Below are 26,337 nucleotides of genomic sequence, written 5' to 3' on the forward strand. Positions count from 1 at the left end.
CATAATCCTTAACAAGATGAATTATAACTTTCATCGATCAAGGACACTACCTATAAAAACTGACTCCTAGTATTCTCAGCCAGCTATTGAGTGAACAACAACGCTTAACTTGTTACATGGATGTATAGCAGCTGTAAAACAGGGAACTTTCCTTATGAAATTTTGAAAACCTATTTCTACTTCAAGTCTTGCAGCCAAATATAATCAGAACAAACCTGCATGGATTAAAAGTAATATTTTCAGAAAAGAGATCCGTTGTTTGCCAGGTGCACTAAAGATGTGATAATGAACGGGCTTTTCATGTCGTGTTTCCATAAACGTAAAGTGATTTTATATCGCACGCACGTGTTGCCAATGGAAGTATCTTTACTGTGGAACATGAGACTGAAGCATAGATAGGACGCTGCGCTTGTCCTGTGTGTAGTGTCCCTTGACACAACGTGCCTCGTCGGCGAAAATTTGAAAACGAGCTTTTCAAGATGTGATGATCTACCTGCTTTTACAGGCTCTACACTGCCTCAGCGATGCCAAAAGCGCAAAATATACCCACCGGAAGCCGCAGGCGTCATCAACCGACTGATAGGTGATACACGAGATTGTCGCAAGTGAGCGAACTCAAAGAGATGCCGGAAGATTACCACGAGGGCAGCACTTGAGAAGTTGATGTATCATGTGAAGCCAGACTCCTACCAACAATTGCAGTGCCAGGTGACGCTCCATTATTGCAATAGGACGGGAACACCATGGATAAATGTTTTCCGGGGCGCGTTGGTGTGGTCATGCAGTTTTGCGGTGTGTCCACTCTACTGAATTAAGACGGCAAGCTGGGCGAGTTGGTGATTGAACATGTTCCTTATGGGTGGGCAACGCAACGCGGACGAAGGACGAGAGGAAGTACACTGCGCTCGTGTTGTGTACTTCCTCTCGTCCTTCGTCCGGGTTGCGCTGCCCACCCATAGGAACATGTCCACTCTACTGAAAGATAAGCTAAAGAGCAGTATGCTAACAATAATATTTTGCTATTTTAAGTGTCGCCTGGATCTTCCGCAGTAGTTCAGCTATGCGTGGTTTATGTTGCACATTAATGACATCAATATAAAGAAAAAAACACAGCGTGAGAGGAAATCCGTTGCAAAACGAAAGCTAAAAAATTTTGAAAATAAAGAAATTCTCACTGATATTTTTGTTTTTGTAATTGCGATAGCTCTTAGGGCGGTCTCCTAATTATCCTATCTTTAGAAAATATTTCGACATATTTCTATATCTGCATAAACATCGTGCAACGTATTCTTTCTGCAGACAGTCATTGCCCCCGCACCGTCACCCTCCTCTTGAAGGGTTATTGCATAGGTACCATAGAAGGATCTGGGGATGCTGGAATATTCCTGAGCTTACTTCGGTAGAGTTGTGCATCTACTAATGTTGTTCAGCACTCTTGACTTGATTGTTTTCTTTGTTGTAACAAAACAGCTAGGGGGAGGGTCTCCTTTCGGCAGTCTCGAATAATCTTAGTATGCAAAGAAAGCACGCTCTTCCCGAATACTTACGCCTCCTTATTGTGTCGAGAACGAAATCCTCATGACGGATCACATCCATCCAATGATGAAGCTAACATGATACTGGTGGCACAAATTATAAGTGTACATAGAATTGTCCTGACTAATTATCTGGTCCGTAGCCGCAGTAACGAATTTTTACAGTACATGCCTGTCAGCCCTTAATCTCAAGAGCTTTTTGTAGACAACAATGCTTGTTCCCATTTGAATAAAACACTTCCTCGCAGCTAAAGGCTTATGCTCATAGCTCACATCCTGAGTCATTGATATTAGTTCGATGGTTATGTATTGTAGGCATTTCACAGCGACAGGTTTTAGGCCTCTTTACGGCCACATTACAGCTATCATTTTCAACTCGTTCGATCATTTCATACATGAAAACAAAGACAATTTGTTATTGCATGTCATGGCGCTTTATGGCCAAAGCTGGCCTTTGCGCCTTTAAATGCTACACATCGGTCAACTTTTCAGAGTTCGTTCAATATCTGTGAGCCTTAGGAAGTGCCTTCTGTAACCTTTTTCAATGTGGACATAACAACACTCGCGTATGCACATGCTAAAAATGGTGCAAACAGTCACGCATCACAAATTGGCAGCGTTGTGGATTCAAAATATGGTTGTTGCTTACCCTTTTTGCTACCGTCATCTGCAGCCTTGACCGACTTCACTGCTTCTTGCGCAGCAGAATAATATCATGGTCGATGCAGCTGCGGTATCAAATAATGATTTAACAAGCATACATATCTGGTGAAGGGTGTTTATTACATCTGCGCATGAAAAGAATAAATCCAACAACAGAATTAAAGCTCTCTGTCTTGTGCCTGCGTCGTCATTGTTCATAAAACTCAATTCAAGATGTGCGTTGTCAATTTGACGTATGTATATTGGGGGGCGTGGGGGGTGTTGTTTAGGGATATCTTATGACACTGGAAAAGTTATGGCGGTGTAGCACGGTGATCAACTATTAAGGGAGCATCGAGTTTAAATCTGCATCCAGTGCTTTGTCTAGGGGCCCAATGACCTAGTGTGTGGGTCTGCATATTCACTGACCCCACATTTCTAGCCAATTATTTCCCCTGCAGCTTGAAAGTTTTCCATGAGAATGAACTTTGAACAGTGCTCAACTTTACAATTTGTGTAACCGATTTCGTTTTGATGCGTCGGGTTTGCACAAACTCAATATAAGTACAATTTTGAAATATTGAAGTGGAGGATGCGTCTGCGGCTACGTACAAGTACTATTGGTTTGCTCATGGAAGAAGGGATATGTCTTATTGAAATTATTGCAATAAAAGCAACTGTGAACTTGACAAGTGCTGTCTGCAATGATCCTTATCTGCGGGTCCAAAGCGTGCGGCGGTTTTGTACACACGATACCATTTGCACCAGCACTGTTGGGTGAAATACTCTGGGGCAGTGTGCAGTAACCTGTGTACTCAGTTGCAACATTGTGTGTGGTGTTGAGAAGTGCAACATTGTGTGTGAAAGTCACGACGTTGCAAAAATAGGTTGAACCATAATCTTTTCATTCTGCACAACACTTATATTGTCTCTTCCAGTTCGGTACATGAATCAGTTCAGCATTTTTTTTCCAATTCTTGTGCTTTTTGAATGTTTTTGTTAACGTGACGCTTGTCCGTTTAGTGCGTTTCGCATACCTTTGTATTTGTGTCTAGAAAAATAGCTTCGTCTAGAAGTGATTCTAGCATGAAGCGCATATCTGGATGACAGCAGTGCTGTGAACCATGTATGCTGCATCACAGAAGCTTCGAATGTGCGCATCGAATGATGTCTAACATCCATAACGGAGATATATTTTTTATGTTCAGCCTCTCAGGAGACTCGTGTAAATAAAGAAGGCTCAGTAGCCCAGATTCAATTACCGTGCCTATTTGCTCAGTTCAAATGTACTCCTTCCTGTGACCTAGCAACTCGAGTAATACAGTGAAAGAAATGGGTATATATACACTGCTTCAGAGTGATGTTCAGTCGAACGCCACTGTGTGCTAATATAGATGTGTGCCCCGGCTTCCTGGAAAAATATCGTAAGCTTTATTTCGTTTCTCGTGTTTTGATTGTGTTGTTACAAGCAGGTTTGTTGTTACAAAGAACATAATACTACTGAGGCATTTCGATACCATTATCACGACATCTTAGAGCATTAAAACAAAATAAATTCCTTTCATGTTGCTGCTGCCCCAGACTACCTGAAGACCAAGCTTTCCTGCGTAACTTGTAGTCGTGCTCGCCTCGAATACGAGCTTTTCGTCACGACGGCAACAAATGAAAAAATAATAATAATACGTACTAGGAATTTGGTTGGTATTTCTTGTGTTTGTTATTATTTAGTTTCTCAACGTCCTCATTACCCCCCCTTTGTTGTCAACCGATGGAAAAAAGCGATTATGAAGGACACACGACTTGTACTCCTTGCACAGTCAGTTTGTATTCGAGAGTCTATCGTTTCTAGATAACAGGTGACGTCCAATCAGCTCATGGCTTTATTGATTTTATTAACCTATTGATTTATAGACTCAGTTTTGGGAAAGAAGCTCGAGTGTACAGTCGACCAATACTTTAAGGGTACAGCGCAAGCGTCGACTAACCGGCTGTCCAGCGTGTTTCCACACTGCGAAGCGTTGGTGTCAGTAAGGACGTGTTGATGCCTCACAGATCTCCGTTGTTCTGGCTGATTTCGTCGCATCGCGCTATTACAAGGCAATCACAGGCCGGCCGGTTATCTCTCGCGCATCAGTGCAACACAAGCGGTCGACTGCACTTATGCTTCGAATTCCTTAGCTGCAGCAATAAGCCGATGAGCCAAAGAGAGGTCTACTTGCAAGAAGTCACCAGGACTCCTTGTCCGTAAGGACGACTGTTGATGTTTGCATGTTTACATGCTAACGTGTGAAACAGCACACAAATATCCAGAGACAAGAGGATGTCTACACGACAAACCAACGCGCCACGTCACCGTCTTCCTTACGCTATTGCAATCTGAGTGTAAAGATTCTCTATTCCAATGTATGGCCATTTAATCCTGAAGAAGCAAGTTAACGTTTGTGCCAGGCACAACTGCTACAGGAACAAAGGCAAGAACAGACGGACCAATCCAGTGAAACGAACATTGCAGGTAGGTATGCATTTCAATTTCGGGCCCCTTGCTCTCATGAAAGCAAGGTTATTCTTGCGGAGACGTTTAGACGCGCTTCCTTCTGTGTGCTCGCCTTCGGCTGCTCCTTTTGCTTAAGCGTTATCTTCCATTATCATTGCGGCGGCCTTCGTTCCGAGCATCATCATGGGAATATTAAGGTTGCCGGATAATTCCATGGGCATCGACGACGCATCGGCGACACGAAGTCTACTGACTGTGCGAACCCTGAAAAACAGAGTTACGAGAGAGTCAGCAGTTAGTAACTTGACATCGCACGAATGCAGCACAACGTAGGGAGCCATTACTCGCAAGCAAGACAGGTAACTCGGATGCACTCGGAAATCTACATCCTGATTATTTTTTCAAGTTGCGTTACGCATACTTCCTTTGTGAACATCATCACTCGTAAGTGATAATCGTCCACCGTTTAGCCTCTGTCGAGACTGCTAAAAGAACCTGGCTGGTCACACTGAAGCGAAATATTGTCACTTCACCGTCAAGGCATTTCCATAAACATGATATCAATTGAAAAGATGAGGAACATGTCGTAAACATAGTTAGAGTATTTAGACAGAGCTTTCTAATAAAATCAGCGTTATTCTAACTGGAAGCGGCAGCAATGTATTCATACTTGGATGCTGACCTCAGAATAAAGACGACAAATAAAGAATCCTTGCATTTGACGCTATAGGAGTTATCAGCGTCTGAAGGCAAAAAAACTTCGCGAAAGAAAAATGTTCACAAACAAGTGAAACGAATTACATCGCCAGCCTAACTACGAAGTCACGAAAGGCATCGGCTTACAAAAAAAATACTCTCAGAAATTATGAGTAAATTTACACATTTCAGTTTTCAGACAAGGAGTTTTATCAACAAGCTGGCGCAAAACAATAACAGGTAGATATATCAACACGCGTACTTGTTTTTCTTTATTGGGTGACACGTTTCACCGCCTAACAAATGTTATCGCACAGCGCTGGATGCACCTGCATGTATCGGAATTTCCTGAAATGTTATCGATGCTTCCGTCCGCTGTCTGTTACCGAACCTTGTGTAACTTGTGTGCGCGACGCGAATAAGGTACAACTTTGTGGAAGGCACGCATGTCCCAGCGATTACTCTGGAACATTCGAAGACTGATGTAGAAAAGCCGACGCGCGTGACCCGCCGATCAGATTTTGACGATGGGCGACTGTGTTCGCCGTTGTCGCCGTTCTTTAAGTGTAGCCTGTTTTTGTGGAGACAGGCTCGCCCAATAAAGTTACTGTGTCGTTCCCAATATTGCTACGGTGTGCTTCATACGTCACACCACGTGACTCTCTCTCTCTCTCTCTCTCTCTCTCTCTCTCTCTCTCTCTATATATATATATATATATATATATATATATATATATATATATATATATATATATATGGGTTTTCTTCAATGGGCAGCAGGCAGGACCCGACGTAACATACGCAGGAAAGAGACGACGAACTTTTTGGAAGACTTCATTGCGGAACGTTTTCGGCTGGTGGACCAGCCGTCGTCGGAGTACAGTGACTGACTGTACTCTGACGAAGGCTGGTCCACCAGTCGAAAACTTTAAGAAGTCTTCCAAAAAGTTCGTGGTCTCTTTCCTGCGTATATACATACATATATATATATATATATATATATATATATATATATATATATATATATATATATATATATATATATATATATATATATATATATATATATATACAGCGTCCTCCAGCGACCACATTGAAACATCTTCAACAGTTGATTTTCGCACCTATCACAACTCTAGGTAATGCACTGGTCTGCTTGAAGCGGCGGTCAATACTTTCACAAAAAATTCAGCTAGAAAATCTACTAATTCATGCAAAATTCACTAATTATGTATTTAACTAACTACATTATGGCCCACAGTGCCAGTTACAAATTCTAGCCATGGGGTTCCAAGGCGGATCTACTTGGAACAAATTTTCAAGATGACACCAGTTTCAATTCCCGAAGTTTGCGGACAAATGCATTAAAGTTCCAGTTAATTCTTTAACAAAACGTCGTTTTGTGCACTGAAGCAGACAATTAACTGGAGCGCCAATGAATGTCTCCGCAAAGTTCTGGAATTTTATATCTCGAAACTGGTTTAGTCCTGAGAATTCAAGTGGAGCCGCCTTGCGAAGTCCACTGCTAGAATTTGTAAATTCCAATATGGATCATAAGATAAATAGATAAAAATATAATTAGCGAATTCTTGTGAATTAGTGCCCACCGGTTCGACTAGACCGGGTCATAAACTAGAAGTGACTTATCTGCCACAGACAACCTTTAAACAGTTTTGAAAGCGTTGGCAGAAACACCCTGTAATATTGACGCTATGGAAATGTGTAACCACGATAACCATATACAACACCATGCATTCACCTTCATGGGAACAAAACAATTGACTACGTGCGTTCATGAAACAACTATGACCATTGCTTGTGATTTCCCCCCCCCCCCCCCCATGTAATACCCTCGTAATGAGGGCCTTTGGGGTATTTTGAATAAATAAATAAATAAATAAATAAATAAACTGAGCAAGCCCAACAAGCGTCGGGCTGATGTTGTCTTCGACTCTTTCGCGGCCTTAGCATGTGTAAAAGAAGAACATGGTGCAGAAACCTGCTGCCCACTTAGCTGAAGGAGGGAGAACCGCCACCCGCTCCTGCTGCAATGAAAACAACACTCTATAGACGCGTTTAATGAATGCGACTAGCGCCTATGGTGTCTGTGCGCGTACCTATAGTCAGTACAAGACAGCGTGCACATGTAGCGCTTTCGGCTTGATCCGGGGCACGCCGATACGTTCGCTTCAGGCAACTTGCGCTTCGCCGGGTGATAGAACACATATCGGCAGCTATGTCCGTCATTGCGGCACGCCAACGTTTACATCTACTGCCCGTCTCTATCTCGAGCTGCCAATTCCTGTGGCATGAATGCGATTCACGTTTGAATTAAATGACCAAATCACGAACGCAAAGGGATAGAAGGCACGCACGAACGTTGTTTACACGAACGCAAAGGGATAGAAGAGCGATGCGATGCACCACTTGTCTCGTTCACGTAGACCCAGCTAATGCTACACAATAGGCAAGCCCGCGCTTTGTGAAATACCGATGTCCTAGCCAAAGGCGGACTATGAATGCAATAATAGGTGAATCCGCGCCTTGCGCGTCGCTTAATTAGGATAAAGAGTGGCGTTGGATGGTGGTGTCGGTGCACATTGACATTTTGCATAATTCTAGAGAAAGAGTTTTTAGCGTTGTTTATAGAGCGCATTTGCTACTGAAACAGCCTATCTCTTACAGGGTGCACAAGCAGACAAGATCATATTCGAATCCGTTACATAATAATTACATGGGGAAAGACAACGCGATTTCCAAATGAATGCCAGCATTATTGTCCCCGACGACGATATCACGGCGCTCAACGGTAAGCTGTGCCACACCATACTCGCGGAACATCTTTTGTTCTATATGAAGCGAAAGCTACGGAACGAAAGCGTCACTGTGGCATCGCTACTAGGACTGGTCCCGCAGTTTATTTACCATTTTCCTGCGTGGAATATAAAGAATATCATTATTTCATTCTTGCAGAAGATGCATCCCTGCTGCCTTCGCACATCAGACACGAGAACTTGTCCGTGAATTCAGGTAAGATGCACATAACCCGTGCCGCTCTTTTGTTATAGCATACTTTAGCAGACTAGCATGTCGCGCCATTCACCTGAGCCTCGCATCCAGCACCGCTGCGGGGTGGGTGCCCATCGGCGCTGTGCAACACGGATGCCATCCGCTGTGCGCCGTCTGCCGCACGAGGTAACGTAGGTAGGTGTCGCTCCACAACGCACCCGCCGTCTCACAGCCAGGAACAGGGATGTCGAACAACGTCACATTGGCTCCCTTCATTGCTTCCGTTTGAAAAGTCTGCACGGCCAGACGAGCACCTGAAGAGAAAACGCTAACTCATTCTGATATGTCCTTGTAAATTAGCCTGCTGGAAGCATGTGTAGCGCAGCATGTCATGTCATACTATAACGCAGACTTTTGCACATAATTGCACACGATGTGATCACACCTGCTTTCTTCGCGACAGAGGTAGTGACACGTTCGAGAAATTTCCCATAGATTTCTCAGATCTATCCTGTACTTGGCAATATCTTGATAACAGTGATAATTTGTTGAAAACAAACGCTGGCAAAATCTAATAGGATCACACGCCCACCGCAGTAGCTTACTGCCGATGGCGTTGGGCTGCTCAGACTGAGGCAGTGGGTAGAAGATAAATGCAAACTCACTTTTGTATTTATATCTGGTCCCCGTTAAAAAGCCCAAGATGGTCTATAATATATTAAATCCCCTATTTGCGGTGTGCTTCATGAAGACCTTCTTGACTTGGAACTTAAAGCACAGTAATCGTATTTTTGAAAGAATGAGATGGTGTAATATGGCAAAGCACAACTGTTGACGCAAACGCTACTGACCAGTAAAAATTCAGCTCGTAATGTTCAGTGCTAGTTCATAGTGCTGAGACAAAAGTGATAGTAAAGCATGAAGTCCGGTAATCTGAACATGCCACATAGTGCTGAGACGAAGTCATAGTAAAGCATGAAGTCTGAAAATCTGAACATGCCACACGCGTGATAACATCGCGGTGACTGAACCCTTTATTAAAAGGCAATAAAGAGGCTCAATCATTATATCAGCTAATATTAGAGGCTAATTTGACTGAACAAACCATCAACATTTTGTTGCAATCTTTCAGGTATAAATTGCTTTTGATAAGCACAAGTGCTTCTTAGAAGATTGGTCCTAGTAGCGTAAAATTCCTGAACTGGAATATCTAACACTGCTAGCGTAGCAAATGTAGCGTCATTTCCCAATGTGAGAAATCGAATGTCTACTTCAAGAATGTGCTTCATCCCGAGACAGTACTGTGAGCAGTTTACAAAAACCAAGTGCAGAAAGATGTGAAGTGCCTGGGAAAGTGGTATGCACCCTGTTAGGGTAGACCCTTTATCAGCTATCTTTGATTTCTATTCGTTTAAAAGAATCGCAAAGCCACCGGGTTGGATTCGTAGCTATGGTGCTGGCCTGGTGAGCTTGAGACAGTTGGTGCGACTTCGGTTTGTGCAGCGGCGTTCTAATGCAATGATACTCAAGATCACTTGCCAATTTAGATTGAAGTAGCGTAATAGAAGAAAACGTAGCCCTTATTATGTCAGATTCCACCACGGCGCACCTCATACTGAGATCATAGATTTCGCGTGTAAAGCGCACGAATTTCATTTTCGATGAACGACGCATGGTAATTTGCCAAAGCACACTGCACACAAACGCTGTATGCGTCAGTGAAAATCCATCTTGTAACATGAGTTCCAGTTAATAGTGCTGAAATAAGTGATATTTACATGAAAACTGGAACTTTTGTAATCGGAACATGTCTCATGCACCATATCCACGTGGTCAGTTAACACGTTTTTTGCAGTCAATGATAAAACAGACTGAAGCAATAAATAAGTGAAAATTAGCAGGTAATTTGAGCGAAGTAAATATCAACTTAGTTGTTCTAAGCTTTCCATTGCCATGTGCTTTTAAAAAACAGAACCACAAGAATATTAGTCAGAGTAGCGTAACTGTATCTTGAAAACGTATTGCCCAGACGCTTAGACTGCTCAGTATAAGCGGCAATGTTTCCAGATGTGACAATTGAATGTCTATTTCGAGAATGTGCTGTATCTGGAAAGTGTAATGTGAGCAGTTTTAAAAAGAACAGCGAAGAAACAAGGAAACTGATTGGGAAAGACCTGACCCGTGGGCCGAATTCACGAAGCACTTCTATCGCAAGTGATCTTTACCATTTAGCAGCTCTCTTTCCTCATATTATGTCCGGCATCAGGACTGGCTTGAATTTACTCGTGCGAATAACATTAGCGTAACAATGCTTTGTGGATGTGGGCCCAGGTTAAGTGTGACCCTGCATCAGCTTTAACTTATTTTGATCTGTTTATTTTGAAAAATGTAGTACTTACAGCCACTATGACTCACGAGTAAACTTCGCAGGCTATCAGAAGCGCTTCCGCTGCACCCTTGCTATATTTTGAAGATACCAATGTTGCTACTCAATATCACTAGTTTAAATGCAACATTGAGTGCGTGTGTGAAAAACCGCAAATATATATATGTAAATCAAGCGCTTTCTTTGTAAGTGTACGCACTTCCTTTCATTGCCGGGAAGTACGACGCTAGATATTAAACAGCGTTCCCTGCCAGCCTACAAAACCAAATATATACGCATGTGTCCTCCCACTAGTTGGAATATAATTTATATAACTGATATTTACCAGACGGGACGCCGCAGGACATTATCGTGCCATCCGTGTAGGAGTGCTTCTCTTGTTAATAAATTTGCTACAAGTTTAACAAGAACAGGTTCCCCCGAAAACATTTTGTCATAAAAACTTAAAAACTGGGCATTCCACCCAAGGTGTTCGTGAGGCGTCACTGCGTTCTTTTGAACCAAAGATTTTCTTCTTTTCGCGCATATTTAAAATATGGTATCACAAAGAAAAAATCTCAAACAAAAGACAAACGCTGTCAGGCCTAAATGAATTCTTTTTTTCTCCGACTCATTTACCCTTATTATAATTGACAATTGAAGCAGGACGAACTATTCTACAGCTATCGGCTGACACAAATATGATCGCTGTTGAACGTGGACTATGACAAAGTTCCCTTCTACAACAATTTCAAAATTCAATCAGTCAGTCCCCTTTTATCCAGAATCATGCATATATGATTTTCCGTGACTTCTCACCCCTCAGAGAAGTCACAGAAAATCAGATATGCATGACTCTGGATAAAAGGGGACTGACTGACTGTATTTTGAAATTGACCGCGCGAGTAACACGCGCTGGAGTTGAGTAGAGACCACCCGCTCAGAAGACGTCAGGGCCCGCGTCGCGGCGCCATTTAGTCATAGTGTCATTCTGCAGGCGCCTAAATAAAGTTGTTTACCTCTCTCTCTTTCTCTCTCTCTCACCCGTCAGACCAGCTAGAATCAGGCAGCCAGAATGCTACAGAAAAACTGATGCACAGCACATTTCATATGTCTAATGGGCTTACCAGCAATGGCAACATCCCAATCGGCCTCGTTCGAGAGAAACTTCGGATCAATGATGGGATATACTGTGGGATCGGTACTGTTAAGTTTGATGACTCCGGTTGATTTTGGTCGTAGAAGAATCGGTATAATCTGGAAGACGTACTGGCCTCGTTTTTGCTTGTAGTAGCCATCCAACATCTGTAAATGTAAGAATATGCAACTCGGCAACAATTCGAGACAGGAAATTGAAAATTGTGGATTCTGCCAATGCTGGCGAAGCACTTTCATGATCTATGGGCAGCGGGCATCTTATAAACGATTCTCAATCAGGATCGTAGCCACCATCATCTCAGGTTGTTGCGAGATCACTTGTACAAATCCCGTGCGCAGACAGTTTGATAGTCCACTCGTACTTCTGTGTGATCACATTTACTGAAATAAAGAAATCGTATCCATTTTTCCAGCAGTTAATGCAGATGCAAATGTGCCAGTGCATAATATACTCAAATTATCCTTGACTGTGGTTGCATTAAATGAGTTTCAGATAACGTGTCACCTTATATCTTTAGCCCAACAATGTGATCTCTTAGCACATAACTTAAACGTCTCTGTATACATCCTTGATGCATTAGAGCCATATTAACCTTCCCTATCTCAATGCGCGTCTACCTGGGGGCATACTTATTATATTCATCTCGAGAACATTGATCGACTCCAAAATTGCCCGCTTTGTCTCGCGACGTTCAGATCATTTCTTTGCCATTATGTCCGCCAGCATAAGACTTAGCATACTACTCTTGCATGAAATAATTTTTATGAAACTGTCACCGACAACTATCACTATCTTTCGCCGGGAGTTATTTAATAACGGAATGGTCTTAGAATATCTCAAGAATAACAACAACAAAAGACACTCAGCGAATCAAGGCCCCGCTGTTCTTAAATTAAGCATTAGTAATAGAACATTTACTGCCGCTTCGCTCATATAAAGAATGTCCATAAAAATTAAATTGTCAGGCCCCTCGTATCTGAAAAGGCTGTTCTAAAGATTAACCTATTTAAATACTGGCTGAGGCTGTTTATTTTTGTAAAGAAACAAGCTTGCATCCAACATTTCAAGCCATTTGTCGAAATTGAATTTGTATACTAGAATAACAGTCCACTTCCTTGATTTTCTGTACATTGTACGAATATTGTAAATAGATTGTGTGTAAATTAAAATGTGGCATAAGCATTATCATCGTTGCGGAGCAGTGAGGTGTAGTGTGACTATAAACAATGACGACGTTTTCGCGAGGAGAGCGTGCGGTTCAGCCATATTTGTAGTCACCAAACCAAACCACGCGGCAGGTTCTGCCGCAGAGCTGCGACATCCACAATAGACACAACCGCACATACATACCCTCGATGACATCCACCTGCCACCGCATGCCACGAAGTGCGTTGTTGTGACTACATTTCCTCCTATTCCTGACGGCGTCTATGTGGTTTCTCTGCGTGCAAGATGTAATGCTTGCAAGGAACATCCGCACACCCTGCTCACTGTTGCAGACAATTGAACCGCATGCCCTCTCCTCAACTTTAACTACTTCGCGCAGGTTATCCAGAGAGGCATGTTGCTAGCTGATATCTCATCACCATCACCTGCAGGCTATTTCGATCAGTGTAATCCTGCACCAGACGAACAAAGGAAGATGATCGCACCTTACCTCCTTCCTACGTAGCCTGCCGTCATACGCCACGTTTTGAAAGCTTATCGCGACATTTTCGACCAGACGTCAGCGGTCACTCTCTGTGTATGTAGCGGTGACACCAATCACAATGCTGACATCAGTACCGCATTTCACATGGCCAACGTTCAGGTATACAGCATCAGGAAGACAAAACTCTGACTACTGACTTCATCGGACAATCGTCTAGTCCGTGGGAACGCCCACTTTTCCTTGTTAAGAAGAACGATTGCAGCGGACACTTTTGTGTTGGTTACCGCCCCCTGAAGATGATCGCGCGCAAGGACGTCTACCCGGTGCCACGTTTTGATGGCGCCTTGGTCTGCCTGCACACAGCCAAGTACTTCGCGCCCTTAGACCTTCGTTCTGGACATTGGCAGATGTCTGCAGATGACAGGGACTGCAAAAAGACCTATTTTGTAACGCCCGACGGGCTTCATCAATTCGGAGTTATGCCGTTTGGCCTTTCTAACGCCCCAGCAACCTTAGAACGGATGATGGGCTCACTACTTCGCAGCTAATAATGATCCACTTGCCTATGGTACTTAGACGATGTGGTAGTTTTTTTCGCCCAGATTTGCGAGTCACCTTAGGTGCCTGTCGGACACTCTTGATGTTTTCCCACGTATCGTTTTTAGCCGCTTTTTGGGAGTCACCTTAGGCACCTTTCTTTCTTCGCTGTTGTTCTGCCGTACGAAAACTAGTATCCCCGGACTATCATCCATCCTGCAGTGGCATAACTGCGCGGCTCAACCGGACATTGATGGAGATGCTATCCACATACGTTTCTTCAGACCATAGTGACGGGGACGGCACGTTACCGTACATAACATTTACATATAATTCGTCCCGTCACGGCACCACTGGCCTTTCTCCATTTTGTCTCCTGTTTGGCCGCAACCCAATTTCCCAGCCATTAAAAAAAACTCCTTCCACCCGAAACCGAAATTCTCACTGAGTCATCATCATCATCATCATCATCATCAGCCTGGTTACGCCCACTGCAGGGCAAAGGCCTCTCCCATACTTCTCCAACAACCCCGGTCATGTACTAATTGTGGCCATGCCGTGCCTGCAAACTTCTTAATCTCATCCGCCCACCTAACTTTCTGCCGCCCCCTGCTACGCTTCCCCTCCCTTGGGTTCCAGTCCGTAACCCTTAATGACCATCGGTTATCTTCCCTCCTCATTACATGTCCTGCCCATGCCCATTTCTTTTTCTTGATTTCAACTAAGATGTCATTAACTCGCGTTTGTACCCTCACCCAATCTGCTCTTTTCTTATCCCTTAACGTTACACCTATCATTCTTCTTTCCATAGCTCGTTGCGTCGTCCTCAATTTGAGTAGAACTTGTTGTGAAACTTAATAAGAGGTACAAAATGAAGATTGTACAGGTCTACGCCCCTACATCAAGTCATGATGAACAGGAAGTCGAAAGCTTCTATGAAGACGTGGAATCGGCGATGGGTAGAGTGAAAACTAAATACACTATACTAATGGGCGACTTTAATGCCAAGGTAGGCAAGAAGCAGGCTGGAGACAAGCCAGTGGGGGAATATGGCATAGGCACTAGGAATAGCAGGGGAGAGTTATTAGTAGAGTTTGCGGAACAGAATAATATGAGGATAATGAATACCTTCTTCCGCAAGCGGGATAGCCGAAAGTGGACGTGGAGGAGCCCGAACGGCGAGACTAGAAATGAAATAGACTTTATACTCTGCGCTAACCCTGGCATCATACAAGATGTGGACGTGCTCGGCAAGGTGCGCTGCAGTGACCGCAGGATGGTAAGAACTCGAATTAGCCTAGACCTGAGGAGGGAACGGAAGAAACTGGTACATAAGAAGCCGAATAATGAGTTAGCGGTAAGAGGGAAAGTAGAGGAATTCCAGATCAAGCTACAGAACAGGTATTCGGCTTTAACTCAGGAAGAGGACCTTAGTGTTGAAGCAATGAACGACAACCTTGTGGGCATCATTAAGGAGTGTGCAATGGAAGTCGGTGGTAACTCCGTTAGGCAGGATACCAGCAAACTAGCGCAGGAGACGAAAGATCTGATCAAGAAACGCCAATGCATGAAAGCATCTAACCCTACAGCTAGAATAGAACTGGCAGAACTTTCGAAGTTAATCAACAAGCGTAAGACAGCTGACATAAGGAAGTATAATATGGATAGAATTGAACATGCTCTCAGGAACGGAGGAAGCCTAAAAACAGTGAAGAAGAAACTAGGAATTGGCAAGAATCAGATGTATGCGATAAGAGACAAAGCCGGCAATATCATTACTAATATGGATGAGATAGTTCAAGTGGCTGAGGAGTTCTATAGAGATTTATACAGTACCAGTGGCACCCACGATGATAATGGAAGAGAAAATAGTCTAGAGGAATTCGAAATCCCAAAGGTAACGCCGGAAGAAGTAAAGAAAGCCTTAGGAGATATGCAAAGGGAGAAGGCAGCTGGGGAGGATCAGGTAACAGCAGATTTGTTGAAGGATGGTGGACAAATTGTTCTAGAGAAACTGGCCACCCTGTATACGCAATGCCTTATGACCTCGAGCGTACCGGAATCTTGGAAGAACGCTAACATAATCCTAATCCATAAGAAAGGGGACGCCAAAGACTTGAAAAATTATAGACCGATCAGCTTACTGTCCGTTGCCTACAAACTATTTACTACGGTAATCGCAAATAGAATCAGGAGCACCTTAGACTTCTGTCGAGCAAAGGACCAAGCAGGATTCCGTAAAGGCTACTCAACAATATATCATATTCACACTATCAATCAGGTGATAGAGAAATGTGCGGAATATAACCAGCCCTTATATATAGCTTTCATTGATTACGAGAAAGCGTTTGATTCTGTCGAAACCTCAGCAGTCATGGAGGCATTGCGGAATCAGGGTGTAGACGAGCCGTATGTAAAAATACTGAAAGATATCTATAGCCGCTCCACAGCCACTGTAGTCCTCCATAAAGCAAGCAACAAAATCCCAATAAAGAAAGGCGTCAGGCAGGGAGATACGATATCTCCAATGCTATTCACAGCGTGTTTACAGGAAGTATTCAGAGACCTGGATTGGGAAGAATTGGGGATAAAAGTTAATGGAGAATACCTTAGTAACTTGCGATTCGCGGATGATATTGCCTTGCTTAGTAACTCATGGGACCAATTACAATGCATGCTCACTGACCTGGAGAGGCAAAGCAGAAGAGTGGGTCTAAAAATTAATCTGCAGAAAACTAAAGTAATGCTTAACAGTCTCGGAAGAGAACAGCAATTTACAATAGGCAGCGAGGCACTGGAAGTCGTAAGGGAATACATCTACTTAGGGCAGGTAGTGACGGCGGATCCGGATCATGAGACGGAAATAATCAGAAGAATAAGAATGGGCTGGGGTGCATTTGGCAGGCATTCTGAGATAATGAACAGCAGGTTGCCATTATCCCTCAAGAGAAAAGTATATAATAGCTGTGTCCTACCAGTACTCACCTACGGGGCAGAAACCTGGAGGCTTACGAAAAGGGTTCTACTCACTGAGTATGCCGCGACATCTTCGCCCGGGCTCACACTGCTCACCAGATTGCCCGCTAGCGACTCACCGACTCAGGTTGCACAGAAGATGAGGTAGAAGGCTATGACTGGGACATTCATTTCCACCCCTGCGTCTCTAGTTCTTCTATTATGGACACCATGACGCTGCATCCAATTATCAGAAAACGTCCCGCGGTAGAGAGTGCCTTACAAGATCATGCACCAGCTCGGCGATGGGAGCTACGAAGTATCCCCGCTGGACTGCCGTTCATCGTTAACGCTGGAGCCCAGTGATGCTGTCCACGTCTCTAAGCACAAGCATTACTTCAGCGTGACTTCGCTCCCATAAACACTAGCGTCGTGAGGGTGCCTTTCCGATTTTGGCGTATGTTACGGAGCAGTGAGGAACAGTGTGACTATGAAGAAAGACGGCGTTTTGGCGAGAAGAGCGTGGGGCCGGTTCGGGTAGCCATCTTTTGTCCGCAGCGTTGCTGCAACTTGTATAAACCTTGTAACTACACTCACGCTTCACTAATTATGCCCAGTTAGAATATTTAGGTCAACCTTTACAGATGCGCACAATTATATTTAGTATTACCAGCTGAGCAGTTATTCCTGCGTGTGTTAGATTGCTCGCGCTTTAGGTTACGAGGGCCTCATGACACTAACTTTGCCTTGAAACCTGCTATAGTGCTCGTATTAATAATAATTAGATTATTTATTATAGTATTAAATAATTATATATTTGTTTCTTCATTTATTCATTCACTCATTCAATCTTTAATTTCTGAACACTCTTGAATGGCACACAGAACAACAAAAGACACATGAATAGTTCAACAATTAGAAAAAGCCCATACAGGGAATACAAATTTTAGTAAAGCACAAACAAGGCCACAAAATCATCTATATCCAGACGTAAAAGATTCAGCAGAATAAAGGAACGTATTGCGAGGCCTAGGGTACTCCAATTGCTTACATAACAAAACGCTAGGTTTCTGCAAGGCTCGTCGTGGCATGGAAAACGCAAGTGCCGATGTCAATTTCATACACGAGACTTAATAATTTTGATTAAAAACAAAATATGACGATACTGTCTACGTATGAAAAGCTAGCTGACACTCACCCTTTACGAAACGTTCTGGTAGTGGCAATAGTAACACGTGCTTGTTACAGATGTCCTTGGGAAATAATAAACTTCGCTTCAAAACTACATCTTTCGTGCACAGATTTTCGAACCTCTCACCAACACCCATCTTTTCGCTAGCCCCGCATTTGTAGAAAGAAAAAGTGTTGGGTAGCTCCGCTTGACAGGAAATTTACTTTGGAATAATGATTTGCATGGATGAGGAATGCGCAAGAATTAAAGATTTTGTAAACGAACGTGAACCATATCAAACTATTTCATTTATTTGCCGGTGTTGAGGAAGATATACGACCACATAAAGGGACTGAGGTTACCTAGGAAATGCCCATTTGGCTACCTTGAACGAAGGGAAGGGATACGTGGAAGTGAAACATGTTTCAATGAAAAAAAAAATTGAAGTTAGAGCTACTGTTGCAATTTCAGCGATTGAGCAAATAGGCGAAGGAGGCTTGTAGGCGCTCTGGTTCAAATGGTGGCACTGTTCACTGTACGTTACTGATGTGCTTTCGCATTTCATAATAAATTTGTTATGGCTAAGATGAAAACTCGGCTGAACATCGTGCTGACACTTTTGCCAAAGTTATTTGGTGTTCTGCCACCCCAATACTACAGCATTTTCTTATTTGTACAAATGGAATCCATCTACCTACATATCTGTCTCTAACAATTTCTCCCTCAATGTGGGTCACTGTGAGTGCGTAGCACTGCTCTCACGGATAACGCATCACGCTACTGTGCTGCTGGAAGAGGATTTGAAACCAATCTTCTGACAACCTTGGGGCCCTGGGAACTGTTCAAGGAACCTCTCTGACGGCATCTTTGTAACTGGCAAAAATGTGTTAGCACTTATGGGTGGAATTTGAATTTCAGGTTAGCTTACGGTGCTAGATTGTTGCGACAAAGTATGTGGTGCTCTTCAATGGATTTTGACACTAGCTTAGATCACTGACTATATTATGGTGGGTAAATGCAGCTCTTTGATAAACCTCACTGAGATCAACTTATGTCAGTGGGTATGTGCCACAGGTATTCGCCGCTCTTCGATGAACAACCTTCATTGGGACTTGGGGGACAATGTGTCAATTAGGATGCGTCGCTTTACAATGGCGAAACAGATTATTATATATCCGGTTCTGGGAGGACGCAATTCTCTGATTGGTTATTCACATAGGTGCCACGTGTGGGCTTCGGGGCGGCGGCGCTTAACTATAGGAAAGCGCGAGAGATGAGCCTGGCTGAATACACGCCTCGTAAATGGCGCGTCTCTGAGGTAGCAGCACAATGTGTAACTGAATTGCTTCCGTTCCAATAACGTCTACACTGATCGTGAGATGATTCTAGGTGGCATTCCTTTACTTACCACTTGTGATATGCCAATTTCCCGGGCGATATACTCAGCCTCCGGTGTCGTCGGGTTCAGCGTTGAAAGCAGAAACTGAATATCCGGGTATTCGGGATCCGCTTGTGGTGTGCTCACAAACGCCACGCACTCGACCCCGAACGGACGGCTTAGAACACCTTTATGACGAGACAGAGGAGTATAACAAAAATAGATAACAATGTTTTGCACAGTTTCCGAAGTTTTTGTCGATGTTACGTTAGAAATGAGAAAAAGGTATCAATATGACCACGCGAATGAACAGAAGTTACGGCATTTGAAACAAACTCATGCCGAAGTAGTAGTACATTGCGTATCTATCAACAGTCCATTTGTTCTGGCAGTGAAATACATATCCATTAAAGATTTTTGAAAAAGAAACACAAGAACACAATGCGTAGGTGCATAAGGATAACTAGTAAACCAGATCTCAGAAGGAAACGCTAAACAAATGTTCCCTTCACAAACACACAAGAATTGCACACAAGCACTGACACGTATTACGCACAACTTCGAACTGTAGAGTAAACTAAGCTTATTGATGGAAATCCCGTTTACCTGTTCTTGTAAACGTGTACTGAGGTATGATGGAGGGGTCGTAGTAATTCGTGATAATATCTTCTTTGGCGGTTGCTGCGACGCCGTTTACTGTTAAATGATCTTGTAAGTATTGACCCACGGGCAGATCTGCAATAACAGGTATCCGAAAGAAAATTGGTATTGAGGCGTTTACACATGCAATTCAACTCGTTGCATTCCAAGCGTTAACGTTCCCTTCAGTGGTAATTTCTGCTGCACTGAGACTGCATGGATAGCGCCTAACGTTTTAGGACTTTATATAACATCAGTCCTACAACAGCGTAATGTTTTCCTAAAAGCTAGAGAATTGAAAAATCAACAGTGGCCGGAATAGCAATGTCTCACGCAATAGCCGTCTCATCATGTGGGCCAAGTGCCTAGTGATCCTCCTGGCTTTTTCAATGCCTGGTCTATTGAATTATCCAGTTAGTTGCAAACTAACTCATTTCATTTAATATCTTCCTTAAATTCTGTCAGGCTTATATTTATTCAAGTGTTCACGTAAAAGATAAAGAGCACGTCAAGAATTCTTCTCTGCACATTATGGCTATGTAATTATGGACAAAGCGCACCTTGTACCTCTTGTACCTGCTTGCGAGGAGGTAATTCACATTGCGGGTGAACAATTAATCAAAATATTATGTTCTACTTTATGTTTATATTTCGCATTTATGATGTTGGCGTATGAAGTGCCACTGTAGTTTTTACACAAAATGCATCAGTAGCAACATAAGTAAAGCAAAAGTATTCTGTGCCAGGGAGGCATTGCACGACGCTGGTTTTAACACAATAACGTTAACAAGCATTTTCGATTGCGCAACTACCTGTCACAGTAATATTTTGTTACACGCAGTTTGAGGAAGTATCAAGCGCCATGATCATCTGAAAAAGCATGTCAGGCGTTTGGCTAAGGTATGTTCCCCAGCTCTGCTTATACAATAAAATACAACCAAACTCCACTGTGGCATATTGTTTAAAAGTACTGACATGCACAGAACAATGACACTAATGTAGATTCTCCGTAAAGACTATTAGAAAAGCTAGGCAGCGTTCTCTCAAAATGGAGATACTATTTTATTGTTGTAGATGTTGTTGCGATCATCAAGTTCACATGTGGGAAATTACCTTAGTACCCTATTATAACTAGTTAAAGAACAATAGCAGTTACAATGAAAGGAGCACATCAGCGCGGGATAATATAGCATTCGTCTTTTCATGGCTTTTATAGCACCGTGTTATGCATGAATGCCGACCTTGTCCAAAAAATGAAGGAAGCATGTGCCTTTATAAATTTCCGCTGTTTTTTTCGTTTACAAGAAAAGTGTTCTTCTTGAACGACAAAGGATACACGATTACGTGATATCTAGAAGAAAATACCCCGGAAATAGAATTCAAAGGCTGAAGCATTTTGAATTGCCCATAAATGGTAAATTTGCTAATATACTTCAAAAATTAATAATTCCGTCTTCATGCTGTGCTACTGTGTATATAGTAGAGAGATAGAGAGAGAGAAAACAGAAAAACTAATTGCCAACCCCGCCCCTACCGGGAAATGGGAGTAAGCGAAGCTTGTCCTACCTGCACCCGACCTCCATCACCGTTAAGCAACCCAAAAGTAAGAGTGCGATTACATCGGCCTCCCTTTCGCTCATCTCGTGAATTCTCGTCGATGTCGGATTGCCTGAGATCTGGAGGCTCTAACGGCTGGATCGGAGCGACGAGGCGAGCCCTTTCACGAGCGTGTCTTCGCCGCCTTTCCTCGAAGGCTGCCTGTTCTTCGGGGGAACGCACCACGTGTGACCCTCCCATCCGTTTTCCGAGAATGAACTGAACGGAAGCGCAGCCGGCGTAGCACCCCGGAAACCGCTTTCTGCCATTTCCTTCCCCGGCGGAAGCGAAATGGCTCTCATTGGTTGCGTGCATGAGGAGAGTGCGTGCCTGTGCAGCTGTCACGCGCTCTGACTCACTTGCTAATTACTCACACCCCGGTGCCGGCGCAGCTGTCAACTCATCAAACCGCCCTTTCCTCCAGCTGCTCTGCTCTGCAAGCAATTAGGTTTTGTGTAGCTAGACCGCTACCTAAATATGTGAGCCAATACAAGGTCCGCTTGAAAAGACAGTGAGGTTAACCAGACGCTCGTTCCATTTGGTAGCCTCTACTGGGTGATGAGGATATATTGGGGAAAAGAGAGAAACAACTGTAGTTTGCGCATTACAACTGCTATGCAAAGAAAATCATTGATTTGCTTTGAACCTCACTGGCTTTATCTCCGTGACTCATTTGCAGCAGTCATTTTTCCCATATGGGTTCCAGCTAGTAGCAAGTTAATCAAAAGATCAATGACCACGTGAATTTGACTGCTCACCCCTAGTGATTGGAGATCAGCCTTGGGTCCGATGCCGGAAAGCAATAGGATGTGCGCCGTGCCAATAGCGCCGGCATACAGGATTACTTCACGTCTTGCTCTCACCGTGTGTGTCCACAAGTACCGAGTGTATCGCACTCCAACAGCTGTGGTTCCCTGAAATACCACCTAACAAAACATATCGCTCATTAGGCAGCCAATACGTTATCATCAGAATTGTGCTATGCCTTCATTGTCTTTCAAAGTGCACAGCTACGCCTCACATTCTGAAGTGAGAACCTGCGCCATACATTAAAACGCAACATATGGGGTGCAAAACACACAGTTTAAGAAATGCTTGTTACCGCGCTGAGTGAGTAAAAGGCAGACATTAACAGTCAATTAGAATTAACGTTGTTTAGTTTATGCTCTAATACCGTGGTTTGTTCCCTGCCATTCACTCAAAACTGGTCTACAGTAGCGTCATGCGGCCAGCATGGCCGAGTGACATATCCTTATGGCTTTCGAGAATGAAAGACCACTTACTTGTTTTGTTATGAAAGGTCACTCGCAATCTCAAGTCTGAGAAAGGTGCCAGCGAAACTTGAACAATAATTTTTATAATTAAAAAATTGAGTCCATATACTTTCATAAGACAATGTCTTCAAAAATAATGTTTTTTTTAAATGACGACAAACGGAAATATGTTTTCTTCTCCTTGAAACGGTGGTGGTTAACCTTTTTTGTTTACTAAGTTTAATTTACAGCAACGCAGCTCTCAGTCATGCTAAACGTTCTATCTCGCCATATGGGCAATATTGCCAAGCACACGTACTTTTGTTACACGTGAGAACAATCCCACATCGAGGTTTGTCCGGGCGCGTATATTTGGAGTGATGAAAGACTTGCTTGAACTCCATCGCTCGCCACTCTTGATGTTGTTTTGCACACGGGAAAAGTCTGTGAAAAACCGGTAATAAAATTTTTTAATGCTCGGTAGGGCGTCCGAAAATTGGACAGGCGCTACAGAGAAAGCATTTGACGCGCGGTACTATCAATCCCATGTTGTATTTTCGAACCATGCTTGATTATTCGGAAAAGTGGCTCGGTTACCGGAGGAGGAGAAGAGAAGTAAAAAGAAGGGCTATAATTCAATGAAGGAACCATTTCATTAGTCCCTTCTGAAACGTCTTTGCTGTACGTTACTGTAACAAGGTAATGGCCCTACGATTCTTCTATTCTTTACTGTCTCCCTGCGTGTTATCAGCATTCTGTCAGCTTTGTTGCACACTTGAATTCGTCAGCCGTTGCGTATAAAGGACCACAAGCTTTTCAATTACGATACTTGAACCAACCACCAAGCATGCTGTGCATCTTTTGAGTCTAGAGACGTTGTATTAGTCTGTGCGCGTGCGCCACTGGTACCGTGATAGCACGGGACGGTGGTGCCAGTGGCTTAAACACGCGCGTATAAGACTGTGCACGTGGTAAAAGCATAAAATGAGATCTGCTAACGTACCTGTTTATCACACTTTGGGAAAATTGCAGCAACTCAATAATGACGCACAGAGACGTCGCTCAATATCGCATGTATATCGATTTTAAAGTGCACAAATAACGTTTGAAATAAAGTTGAAATAAGGTTATGGTCTAGCGTTGAAAATCAACAGATAATTTTCGTTGCGAATTCACTTGATCTAGCTCCCGAATCAAATGAAGCATACAGCATTCTTGCGCGTACAATGGTAACAGGTATTCTGTCTTTTGGATGGCAGTTGAAAGGCGAGGTCTTTGCCGCGCACAAGGTGAATGGCACACAATCGAACAAAATCTAACTCACAGTGCTAGTTCCCACTGTTGTAGTCGCCCTGATCGTACCCAAGTTCTTGTCCAGCTTCCAAAAATACATCACTGGCCACTGTACGCGACGTGGGAAAGGTGACGGGAACCTCTCCACTTGATCCACGATATGCTGCAAAATCAGTAGCGAGCAGAATTTCAAAATGCTCCCAAGGTGTTTCGAAATGCCTGTATGTGAGGGTTTTATTTAGCCTAAGAATTACAACCTGACTGTTTTGTTATTTCCTCACGCGACTGCATCTCAGCCTATGTGATGTGTGATTTTGTACTGTGGCGTATTAACCAAATGTCAGGCATCCATTTGCTTTTGTACCAGACTCCTCGGCAAGTGTTTCGTTTGTTGTCGGAAGGGCGGCTTTCCCCCCCTGTAAGATTCTTTTTATTAGATGGAGGCGCCGTCCGATCAAATAAAACATTTATTCAATCAATCAGTACTGCTTTTTATCAATCCTGCAATCCCCATTGTGTACTTTAGCATTTTGGGATACAACACATATGTAATAGAACACTATAGTATAGGTAATGGACTCAATACAATCAGGTCAACATAGCTAGAACTTAGCAGCTCCACAGCAAGACAACAAGTTTTTACTCAATACTTTGAAGAAACGCCGAAAGTGATGATTTTAAGTCTTGGTCATTGGTTTGATGATTCTGATGAACTACTGTTCGTGGAAAAGAGGAATACTTAAAACAAATATTGCGCGAACTAAATGGTATAGCATAACCAGATGAAAAATAATTATTCCCGAGACATGTCTTATAATGGCCATCAATAGGTTGATAAAGGAATTTTAGTCGTGATGCACGCTTTCTTTGTGTTAATGGTGGCAGGGTCACTGAAGTGCGTCCGAAGCTGTTATAAATGAAACGAGCTGCTTTTCTTTGCACCATTTCAGAATCAGAATCGGTTTCATTGTGATGATTAGAAAGATTACAAGATGCTACTATAGAGAAGAAGCTCCCGAAGGTAAATAATTTTATCTTATTATAGCCAGTTTTAGTAAAAGGGTCCCAAATTACACATGCATATTCTAGCATAGGCAGAATTATAGATTTATATGCGTGTAGGCCAAAACTGAACTAGACCTAAAATTGCCGAACTACACTTCAAATTGCAAAAGTCCCGTACAAGCAGACATGTTTACGAGGCACGCTGTAGCAGATGGCTGATGTTCAATTTTTATCACATGGGTTTCGTAACGTGCAGTCAAAGCATGATGGACGAGGAACTCCATTTAACCGTATTTGATGTTTGCTAAAGCTATGTTTACCGGTGAAAAGTCGAAACACTGATAGGACCCAATTAAATGTACCCCTCGACAATGGCTTCACGAATAGAAGCCATAATCAGAAAAGCACATGCGCCGAAGCACAGAACCCTGATTTGTACTTTCTGGAATATTCAAAACTGTTGTGCAGTAAAAATCACATTTGATACTGCAGTGTTCAAAAGCAAATGAATGAAGCAGTTCGCAGGAGCTTCATACAATGAAATTCTTCAGAACGAGTTCTAGGTGTTAACAAGTTCTTGCAAACAAAAACGCTGTTTTGCCTCTTCTTTATCGAACGCCTAATGCGAAAACTTTGTTCGGTATGCAGGCATGCAAAATGGCGCTATTACTTGTACCCACGATATGCAATTTGTAACAGGTCTATTCAGTCAATACTAGGGTATGCTAGGAATTTCTCTTGAACAGCTTTATGCAAGGTGTCTAGAATGCGGTGCTGTGAAAGATAAAGGCATGAAGTGATGATTGTGTTTCCAACAAAACTTTTTCTAATGGAAATGTGGGTTCTTACACTTGTTTTTTTTATTATTTTTCGGTCATGCACGCGATTTTCGGTGCTCAGTCCTTTTCATCACTTCTCATTTTTTTGTCATCAATCGTTTCGAAAGCATGAGATAAAAT

General features: G+C 43.0%; 1 long non-coding RNA gene across 1 annotated transcript; it reads right to left on the reverse strand.

The window, feature by feature from the left end:
- Nucleotides 1-4,667: 4,667 nt before the first annotated feature.
- LOC135918607 (uncharacterized) lies at nt 4,668-12,015 on the reverse strand. Its single transcript, XR_010569706.2, has 3 exons — nt 11,869-12,015; nt 8,471-8,690; nt 4,668-4,935 (listed from the first exon to the last, which is right to left on the reverse strand). It is a non-coding gene; the product is annotated as an uncharacterized lncRNA (long non-coding RNA).
- Nucleotides 12,016-26,337: the final 14,322 nt, after the last annotated feature.

The sequence above is a fragment of the Dermacentor albipictus genome, chromosome 10 (assembly GCF_038994185.2).
Source record: "Dermacentor albipictus isolate Rhodes 1998 colony chromosome 10, USDA_Dalb.pri_finalv2, whole genome shotgun sequence".
Taxonomy (NCBI): Eukaryota; Metazoa; Arthropoda; class Arachnida; order Ixodida; family Ixodidae; genus Dermacentor; species Dermacentor albipictus.